Below are 10310 nucleotides of genomic sequence, written 5' to 3'. Positions count from 1 at the left end.
TTCCTTCAGAGCCACACAGGTCAAACTGGCTCTGAAGCTGGTCTGTTATCTCTACACTCGACCCAAGCATAGACGTGAGCCCCAGGCAGCCGCAGGGACCCACAGGCACACGGAGCCGAGCACAGCACCCCTGCACCAGCACCCCTGGAAGGCAGCAGCATCACCCCTGTCCTGGCCAGCATCCTGCCTTATGCATCCCTGGGTGCCACTGCTGATGAGTTTTATACTCTTGCTGAAGCACTGGCAACTGAAAAATTGAGACAGTCCTTTTCTGGACGTCAAGGGACATTCTTTCAGTTTTTTCCTTCAAAATGCTTTAGTAATTCACTAAAGGAATGATGTGCCTACTATTTATTACCATTTTCCGGTAGTATCTTTCCTGGTGACTCATGCACTGTGTCTTTATAATCCAATAATTGTTTTCAATTTCCACATGGTGTCAGATTTAATTATATCTCTGGTGTTTGATCCAGTGATTTAACTCTTTCTCTTTGGAATCTCTATTTTCATTATTACTTAGAGGCTGATTTAGATGTGCAAAGTGCATCATAGGTCTTTAATATTGAAGGCAATATCCATTATTTTTTATTTAAGGCTTCCTAATAAGCAGTCGGGCTGTGGATGTCAGCCAGAATTGCAGGTTTCTCCTTACCTTATCAGCCGGCATGCTATTAGGAAGTTTGGTGTCTTTGTGTGTCGGGAATATACTCTTAATTGTTCTGATGGCCTTTTATTTACTAGTCCGAACCAGATGGATCAAAACGTCTCTTTGTTGGTTGTTCATAACATCTTGCTATTTTTCCTGTAGGATAAAAACAGTTTTGTATTTCTCTGAACCATACTGGCAGCCCCGTGGGGGTTCTGGTGAAAGGAAGATACTTGGAAAGGGCTTGTGGACATGGTGCATCTGCTGATGCGGTGGCTTTACAGGGACAACTGCAGACAAGGTGGCTGATTCCCTTTGCTCTTCAATGGAGAGATAGGCTGCTGTCTTCGGGGATTCCTAAAAAAAACAACACTCTGTTTCAGACAGAAAACTTAAGATTCAGCCCAGAGTTGTCTGGAACTCAGATGGTGATGATCAAAACCTTTGTAAACCCATAGGAAGCCTGTTGTTTGAGTTTCTCAGACAATCAGTATCTCCCAATTTTGCAATTAAAATGTCTTGCAGCTGCTCTGACGCGTTAAATAGATGGGCTGCAGCACAGGTCCTCTGGGAGCTGCCATGTGTCCTTCAAGCTCTTTTTGGGTCCTTGTGGGAAGAGATGGTGGGTAAAGGGAGCTTCAGAAATCTTATGTTAATGGATATAAATACCAGCCTAGTGCTTAAATGGAGCTGCAAGTTTCTTAGTGGTTGGTGGAGGCTTAGAAGCTTCTCTTTTTGGAAGAAAACTGTTTTCTTCCTACATTTCCTGTTTTCAGTCTTTCTAGGAAGTAGAAATCCTACGGAAGCAAGCCGATGTGCTTTTCTTGTGACCTTGCCGACTTCTGAATCCGATAAGAAGCCTATAGAGGTGATGGGATTATTTTTCGACTCCTTTGGGGTCTCTGCATCCCCAGCAGAGGCTAGATAAGCAGAATGCAGTCAGGGTGAAAGAGAAACCTATTTGGGCAGGCTATAGCAGCCCGTCCGATGTCTGATAAGGGTTGAGGTGCCAACAGCAGCGGACTGAGGAAGGGGCTAGAGAGAGGTTCCCCATTTGCATCTTGCAGCAGGTTGTGTTCTGAGCCCGGTGCCCAGGGAGCAGCTCTGCTGCTTTGTGCTCCCCTGTCACCGACGCACCAACAGCTTGTCTTAATCAACCTGCTTCTAGCGTGCATAAGGAGCTCCTGTGTTGTATCAGGGATCTAAATCCAAGCAACCCTGCACAAGCGCAGAGAGAAAAGCCCTCATTCCCTGTTGGGGGGCAGACACAGCATTGGGAAGCTGCTTGGCAGTGTGTCACTCTTCCCTGGGTGACACTAGGGGTAGAGCAAGAATGCTGATTTCGACATGCTAATTAGCTACGGCAGCCTCGGCTTAGGGGTGCAGACAATAGTGCTGTTGTGAATGAGTCCAGCACACACAAATGCGCTTTTCTCCGCGGGCGAGGTAACTTAGCAGCCTTTGCTCATCAGCAGCTTCTCCAGCTGGACGCCCGGTATCAGCTTTGGGGTGCACCCCGCTCCCCGTGCAGGAGGGACCGCAGCAGCTCTGGCTGCCTTGCTCACATCAGGCTCCCCATTGCTTTCAAGAATTAACTTCTACATGAGTTACATCCAGCCTTATATGTGAGATGAGAGAAGCAACACACTACGCCTGGTAAAAGTGCTTCGGTGATGATGCCCTGGGAACCTGTGGGTGCAGTGGCCAAGCGGTAAGTGTGTCCCTGGGGTGAGCCACAGCCCCGGGGCTTCCAGCTCTGCAGAACTGTGGCAGGAGGAGCAGTGCCACCCCCAGCACTCCCTCTGTGCTCCAAAGAATGTCCGCAGATATCCCAGTGGAGCTCAGGTCTGGCAAGTGCCACCACTGATCAGGCTAAAATTCATCTGTCCGGCTCAGGCTTGCCTGGCTGCATCCCTGCACCCACGGGACCCGGGCGGCACCCAGGGGGCTCAGCCCTGTGCAGGGGTACGTGACCCCAGGGTGCTGTGCCAGGCTGCAGAGGGCTGACTCTGGGCACAGAGGTTCTTTTCCTGGCTCCGCCATACACATGCTTGTGATCTGAAAGCAGATTTTCTCCGTGCAACTATGCCTTGATTTATCAGCACATGCTGAAACACCCCTCCTTCACTTGGCAGCGTTCAGCACCTTTGACTTAGGCGTGTTCCAACAGCTCTAAGGGCAAGGTGAAGGATCCATCCCTGTGCTGACACAGAAGACACCAGAGGAGAACACTCACCCAGCTCCACTAAGAAAGACTAGACCCTGAGGGTTCTCTTAACACAGCCCAAAACTCCTCCAAGTCTCGATACATTCACAAAAGAGGATTGCTTGTGGGGGAAGGACCTGTTTCCATGCACACAGATGCACACACTAATTGATTTACAGGCTTGGGACTGTAAAAATCCCCGAGATCAATATTGATGCTCAGTAACACAAGGCAGCAATACATAATGAGGAGCAAGGAATCCAATTGCCTCTCAGGTGTCCTTAACGATGGGATACTAATAGTCACAACATTTGTTGGTATAGAGGTCCTCTCCTTCCCTCTAGGCAGGGTCTTGCCTTTTCTTTAGCAGACCTAATTGGCCTTATTTTTCTGAGATGTGACTAGTCCCCGCAGCAAGATCCTGATGACAAGGGTAATGAGAGAGTTACGTACATAGGGCATAAATGTATTTTGTGAGGAAGCTAATTTACTCCTAGATATTGTGGCTGTCCAGAAGTCACCCCAACAGGCAAACAGACCTCCTGTGGAGTTGGGCAGGCAGCCAAGGACACGGGTTACTAATGCAGGCTGGCAAGAAGCACCCATTCCTCCATGTCCCTGCAATTACTGCAGTTAGTCATGGCAGTGTGGGATCCAGAAGCAGCTGCTCTGGCAGTTCCTGCACCTGTGCTTTGCCTCCGTCATGTTGAGTCATCCCTCTGCTGCCCCCAGCCCAGGGATCCACGCAGCCTTGGGGTCAGACCTCGTCTTTCCCGGGACACATCCTTCCCCAGTGGGGCACTGCCTACCGGTGCACGGACCCCTGCATCCTTCCTCAGGAGCTGCAGCTCCTATGATGGGCACCATCCTGGCAGAAGCGGCTGGCGCGGAGCTCTCCTGGGAGCGATCTGGGCTTTAAGGGAATTCTCAGGTTCCTGCTCTCAGGAGCAGAACGTTTTCTGTCGTGATCCAGGCTGAAGGGGCCGCCCGTCCCAGTCCGCTGGATGCTCATCATACCCCACGGATACGGGAATGCCTTTTGAGGCAGGACACCTGCACTGGCAGCGTTGCTCATTAATTTTTCTGCAGGCACTAATTAGAGACCTCAAGTCCTCCTCACTTGCTACGTCTTTCATGTGTCAGCTCTACTTCTTCCATCTGCTTGTTTTTGTTTCTCTCTTTTCTGTGCTGACTCATCTGCCAAAGACAGCCTGTGTGTGCTGGGAGACTCCTGGGGTGGCCGGTGGCCAGTGGCCAGTGGCCGGTGGCTGTGTCCTGCAGCGAGCTCTGCTCCTGTTGGGCACCTCTGAGCAGGAGGTTTGCACCGAGCGGGCAGGCAGGGGGTGAAGCTGCCATTCAGGCAGCCTGGAGGGAGCGGGGAGGTCACCCCACGTCAGCCAGAGCCAGCTCTCCCAAGGTCCAGCCCTCAGTGACCAAGAGCTCTCCAGGCTGTGAATCAGACCACAAGCTGGCTTCGGGGATTCGAGACATTGTCTCGGGCAGCCTGATTCCCCCCCGTTGGCCAGGCAGGAGGCTGGGGTACCCTAAGTCCCCTAAGGTAACCCCAGCCCCCGCTGACCACGAGGTCGCCCAGCTTGCCAGCAGCACAGGTCCTGCCCCCGTCACGCGTGCTGCATCCCCCTTGCACACTCCGGGGAGGGTGGGAGGGTGATGTCTTCCATGGCTCTGCAAGGTAGCACGCACCGAGGGGCACCCCCCGGGCGTTTCCCCGGGTTTCAGAAGCTGAGAGCATCCCACATGCCGGGATCCAGCTGCTCTGTGCAGCTGGTGCACCGGGACGGCATCACTTACCGAGCCGTTACCTGGTGCTTTTTAATAGGAACGCGGTGCCCGCTGCTCTGACCGCTGGGGACCGGGGGCCGCCGTTACACCCCACGCACAGTTCTATCACTGCCTTTTATTTATTGCAGAATTACCTGCCGTTGGCTTCAGCAGCTTCCTTAGAGCTGCTCCCACGCTGAAAAGGGGAGGAAAAAACCTCACACTTTCATTGTCTACTTTTCCATATAGTCCCTTATTTTTATATATATATTTTTATATAGGGGGGAAACCCCCACACACACTTTCATTGCCTACTTTTCCATATAGTCCCTTATATTTTCATATATATATAAGTAGACACTTTCATTGTCTACCTTTCCATATAGTCTTTTATATTTTCAGATATATATATTTATATAAGGGGGAAAAAAACCCCACACTTTCATTGTCTACTTTTCCATATAGTCCCTTATATTTTCATATATATATTTTTATATAGGGGGGGAAAAACCCCCACACTTTCATTGCCTACTTTTCCATATAGTCCCTTATATTTTTATATATATATTTATATGGGGGAGGGAAACCCACACTTTCATTGTCTACTTTTCCATATAGTCCCTTATATTTTCATATATATGTTTATATGGGGGGGGAACCCACACTTTCATTGTCTACTTTTCCATATAGTCCCTTATATTTTCATATATATATATTTATAAAGAGGGGAAAAAACCCCCACACTTTCATTGTCTACCTTTCCATATAGTCCCTTATATTTTCATATATATATAAGTAGACACTTTCATTGTCTACCTTTCCATATAGTCTTTTATATTTTCAGATATATATATTTATATAAGGGGGAAAAAAACCCCACACTTTCATTGTCTACTTTTCCATATAGTCCCTTATATTTTCATATATATATTTTTATATAGGGGGGGAAAAACCCCCACACTTTCATTGCCTACTTTTCCATATAGTCCCTTATATTTTTATATATATATTTATATGGGGGAGGGAAACCCACACTTTCATTGTCTACTTTTCCATATAGTCCCTTATATTTTCATATATATGTTTATATGGGGGGGGAACCCACACTTTCATTGTCTACTTTTCCATATAGTCCCTTATATTTTCATATATATATATTTATAAAGAGGGGAAAAAACCCCCACACTTTCATTGTCTACCTTTCCATATAGTCCCTTATATTTTCATATATATATTTTTATATAGGGGGAGAAAACCCCCCACACTTTCATTGCCTACTTTTCCGTATAGTCCCTTACATTTTTATATATATATATAAAAGAAATCTCCCAGACTGCACCCAGGCAGGCTGCTGCCCTGATCTGGAGTAGGGACCCAACAATGGTTTTATTTGCTCTCTTCCGTGGCTGTGGCTCTCCTTTCCTCCTTCAGATACATTCCACCCCCCACCCCCACCCCTTTTCTACTCTCCTTTTGATTTGGCTTCCTGTTTTATCTTGTGGATTCCTCTGTAGAGAAGGAGAGCGAGGGAGACGGAGAGGGACTCCTTTGAAAAGTCTGGTTAAATGAACCACTGTGGGAGTCCAAATACTCTTTATAGTCAAGCAAGCTGGTGGAGGGGCGAGTGCCAGAATATTAAGCTGCGTGCTGAACGCTGCCTGCAGAGAGCAGCCCCTGCAGCCTTCTTAGGGGGGGGAGAAGGGGACAGGGACACCCTTTTGCCCAGAATCCAAACCCACCCCGAAGCCACAAGCCCAAGCTTTCGAAGAAGGCTTCAAGCAGTTGATGTCTGGGTTGGAGGTGACTGTGGCAGATGCACGGTTGGGGTTCAGCTCAGCCGTGCCAGCATCTCCATTTCGGTTTTCATCAGCCTTTAGCAGCCTGTACGTTTCCACGTCCAGCTCCGCTCCGGCAAGTTCTGCATCTGAGCTCTGGTTCTGCTCACGCTGGCAGAACGCGCGTTTTTTTGGCTGCTACATGGGTTTTTTCCTTTTAGCCTTTTTTTGGCTGTTCTAGAAGCAGCTGGGCACAAATTACTTTCATTCCAATATCATTATTTTCATACCACAGGCTTCCAGCTAGTTAGAGCTATACTGGCGGTGGGGAGGGCGGGGGGCGGGGGGTTGCAATGACATTTCCCTTCAGTACAGAAAATAAAACACATTGACAAAACCAGAAGCAGAAGCTTTCAAGAAAGATCCTGTCACTTTTGTGTAACCCCAAACACCAGCTGCTTTGCTGGCAATGCAGCTTCACTTGCGTGCCTGGGAGATGTCACCTGAGCGTGTCTTGTGGCGAGCTGGGGGAAGGCTACATACACTGCAGCTGCCTTCTCCTAGATGGAATTTGGAATTCTATGTCCTCCTTCCCTTACGTGGGGGGGGGGGGGGAATCTTGTGGGAGCGAGCGCTGTAGGTCCCCCTGACTGTAACGAGCCTTGTTCACGCAGCCCACCACCGAGCTGCAAGCCTTAAGCAACACATTTTGTTCCATTTTCTCCAGTCTCGACAGCACGGCAAGCCAGCGTGCCCACACCAGCACGGCGTCGGGCGCAGGAGAAACAGTTCGGTGAATTGAAACAGGCGATGCTCAGGCCCCCACGCCTCCACCGCGCGTGCTTTGGGAGCCTTCGTCTGGTGTGTGGCGCAAACGCTGCTGCAGCGCATGTGGTTGAAGCCTTCGGGGAGGGGACGCTGCCCTGCACAGCTCCCCTGTCCCCCTGGGCTGTGCCCCCTCAGGACAGATCCTGGGGAGTGTCACGCTCTTCCTTGGCCTGTCTCGCCGTTTGCAGGGGATGGCAACACTGCCAGAGCCCCACCACCGCCTCCGACGTTTGGAGGCAAAACTCAATCGCTGCCGCTCAGGCTGCTTCGGTGCGGGGATGCGGTGGCTGCTGCTCCTTCTGCCCACGGCAGGACGAGGCAAAGCACCGGGGCGAGAGCTGCTTGGGCAACCGGCCACAATAATCCCTCCATCCACTTCATCGTATTCAGGCACTCGCCCGATACAACCTTCGCAGAGCTTTGAAAACCTGGTGCCTGCAGGCAGCAGCTGCCCTGGGGGAGTGAGGGGGCTCAGGTGCCCAGCTAAACACCCTGCAAATGCTCCTTGCCCGATCCCCCCTCTTCTACAGCTCCGCAGTTCTCTTCTACAGCTCCACACTTCTCCCCCTGAGCCCTCCCACTGGGAGGGCGCAGCAGCAAACTGGTGGCGTTGAACGCTTGCCACTGGGTTGGCAGGACCACCAGCATCCGTCGGTCCCTGCATTTCTCAGCGGCTGTGAAAAGACGGGCTGCAGCGTGAAAGCCGTGATTCTTGCCGGCTCAGCTGCCCCCTGCCCTGCCAGCCCCAGCGCTGGCTCACGGAGCTCAGCATCTTTCCTGCCTCCTGCTTTTGATCTATAAAGCTTTGCTTGGCGGCAGTGACCCAGCCGCATCTCTGCGCATTTCCAGTCTGCTGGGGGGGGGCCCTCCGGGAATGTCAGTTTGCATTTGGTCCTGGCCCTCTTAACCTTGACCCCTGGCCCCAGGGTGGGCTATGGCCATTAAACCTTGACTACCTGGGCTTTCGGCACCATGGGGATGGTTTCCGCAGCGCTCCGGTGCTCGTGGCTTTCTGCTGGTGGGGATGGCTGGGGGGATGCAGACAGATCCATGCGTGCGCTGGATGGGCTGGATGGCACCACAACCCCCTCCCCCCCCCAAGCCCCTCTGCTCCCCAGGCACCCCTTGCCTGTGGGGTAGCTTGTTCCTCGCTGATGCAAGCTTTTTCCAGAGGGAAAAGCTGAGCACAGAGCCTTCCCAGTGCCCCCCAGTAGCTCCCCTCACCGAGCAAGGCGCACCTTTCTCTTCCCTCAGGGCTTTCAGGGCTGGAATCCTTGGGCTGTAGCAGCCCTCTCCAGGTTTTCCAGTCGCAGCCTCCTGCCCCTCCAGGTGTCTCAGCTGGGAGTGTCCCAGGCTGTCCCCTCTAAGGCAGGCATGAGGAAAGCCCTGGTCCCACAGTAAGATGCTCCTGGCATCACAGGGCAAATGGCCCGAGCCTTCAGAGAGCCGTCGGGTGGCATGCAGCGGTGGGGGATGCAGTGGATGCACTTTCCATCCTCCTGGATACCGCTCTCTTAGTGGTCAGTGCCCTAAAATACCTTCGGCTGTCCTGGGTTCTGTACTGGGCCACGAGCAGCAGCAGAAATCTCATGTGCCTCATGAGATGGCAACTGAGGCTGTAAGAGCCTGTAGCCCCACGGGCTTTAACATTTTTACTTCACCCCGCCCAAGGACCCGGCTCAGATATTGAATGATAAATGGTCTTGGAGGCTGTTTCACTTGCCTCGGTCTCTTGAGATGTTTTGGTTGCTATTAATTCTGACTGGTTCTTCCAGAGCTGCTGCTGGGATGTTTGCCTTTTACACCGCCACGATGCATCCCCGAGGGCCATTTGAGCAGCAAGAGCCTGGGAAGTTCAGCGTACAGAAAGAAAAGCAGCAGCAGCAGCAAGGGAAGCACTGCGGTGGTGGCAGCAGGGCTGGCGGCCAGGGCCACTGTGGCCGGGGCATCTTTCCACACCAATGACCCAAGAAAACAGGACAGCCTTGTGGGGAGCTGCCAGGCGCCTTGAGCCTGTCCCCACTGAGGACCAGCTCTGCACAAATGGCATCTCAGCATCCCCCCGCAACACGAGGGAGGGGAGGGGGCTGCCGCAACCCCTGGCCAGGGAGGGCAAGCAGCCAGTGCCTGGCACTTGGGTCCTGCTGCTTCCCTGCTCCCTGCGGAGGCAGATGGGGTGCTCCCTCCCCCACCAGACCTGTCTGGTCTGTCACACACCTCAGCCACCACCCGTCCCGCTTATCTCTGCAGGCTTTGCTGGTTTTCTTGCAGTCTCCAGACCTCCCTTTGCGGGGTGGGAGGGGAACAGGCACCCAGCTGATGGCCCAGGGAGGCTTACGGCCACCTCCTGCAGCCAGAGCCCATTCCTTCCTACACCTGTACGCAGCACAGCTCAGGTTTGACAGTTGCTGCCCACTCCTGCAGATTTGCTTATAGGGCGAGTTCGGTTAATAGAGAGCCACTGGGAGTTTAAACTAATCGGTGGACCAGAAACTGCATTTGTAGAGACCACCAGATTAAATTTTCAAAGGCACAAAGGCGCTAGGTGATAGAAAAAGGGAGATGTGCTTGCCAAATACTGCTGTGCTTACGTGGAAAGAAGGGAGACGCGGTGATTATATCACACACGGATGATGAGAACAAATGCGTGCAGGTGAGAGGACTTGGTAGCGACAGTTCCAGCAGGGACATGGGGCTGAATGTTTGCAAAGGCTCTGGGGACCCTGCAAAGCAAAAGAAAAACATCGTGACGCTGAAGGCTGTTATTGGCATAGTGCCTTGCTGGGTTTCTTTCCTCCCAGGCTGCAGCTGGGCGTTTTCATACTCTTGCAACCTGCACCCAGCACAACAGCATTCCATCGTTGCTTGAGCTTTTCTTGTGCTGGTAATTCAGATGCTCCAGTTCCCCAAACAGCCTTCACGATGCAGCTGAAGTCTAAGACCTGGCTGGGAGAGCAGACACAAAATACAAAGTCAAAAGCCATCTTCGCTTGCAGCTATTGACACAGTGAGGCCAGGGGCAGCTCACGTCAGCTCAGACTGGTGGGTCGGGCATAGACAACCTGCAAATGCT

This window comes from Falco punctatus (genome assembly GCF_963210335.1).
Source record: "Falco punctatus genome assembly, chromosome: 19".
Classification (NCBI taxonomy): domain Eukaryota; kingdom Metazoa; phylum Chordata; class Aves; order Falconiformes; family Falconidae; genus Falco; species Falco punctatus.
This window is presented reverse-complemented; position numbering follows the sequence as displayed.